Raw genomic sequence first — 645 nt, 5'->3', positions numbered from 1 at the left:
GATTCTGACCCGTTTCGTGGACTATTACTCAATGCTTTGGTGTACCGAACGATTTCGGTGGTTGTCAAACCCCAAGATGTGCTTACGTGTTGGTCGTCAAGACTCGCAGTTTGGGCCGATGCTGGCCTATTTCTAGGACTATTACTCTGTTTTGGGGTCCCGAAGTGATTTCCACGATTGACGAACCCTGGGGTGCGTTTACATGTCGGTCATCAACACTCACAGTTTTGGCCGGTTGTGGCCTGTTTCATGGACCATTACTCACGGTTTTGGGGTCTCGTAGTGATTTGCATGATTCAAGAACCGTGGGGGTGCGTTTACATGTCGTTCATCAACACGCACAGTTTTGGCCGATTCTGGCCCATTTCATGGACTATTACTCAATGTTTTAGGGTCCCGGAGTGATTTCCATGATTAACAAACCCCGAGGTGCGTTTACGTGTCGGTCATCAACACTCAAAGTTTTGGCCGATTCTGGCCCGTTTCATGGACTATTATTTACTGTTCTGGGATCCCGGAGTGATTTCCACGATTAACGAACCTCGGGGTATGTTTACGTGTCGGTCATCAACACTTGCGGTTTTTGTCGATACTGACCCGTTTCATGGACTATTAACTTACCGTTTTGAGGTCCCAAGTAGATTT

This window comes from Triticum dicoccoides, unplaced genomic scaffold (genome assembly GCF_002162155.2).
Source record: "Triticum dicoccoides isolate Atlit2015 ecotype Zavitan unplaced genomic scaffold, WEW_v2.0 scaffold150459, whole genome shotgun sequence".
NCBI classification, from domain to species: Eukaryota; Viridiplantae; Streptophyta; class Magnoliopsida; order Poales; family Poaceae; genus Triticum; species Triticum dicoccoides.
Note: the sequence above shows the minus strand (reverse complement) of the source record.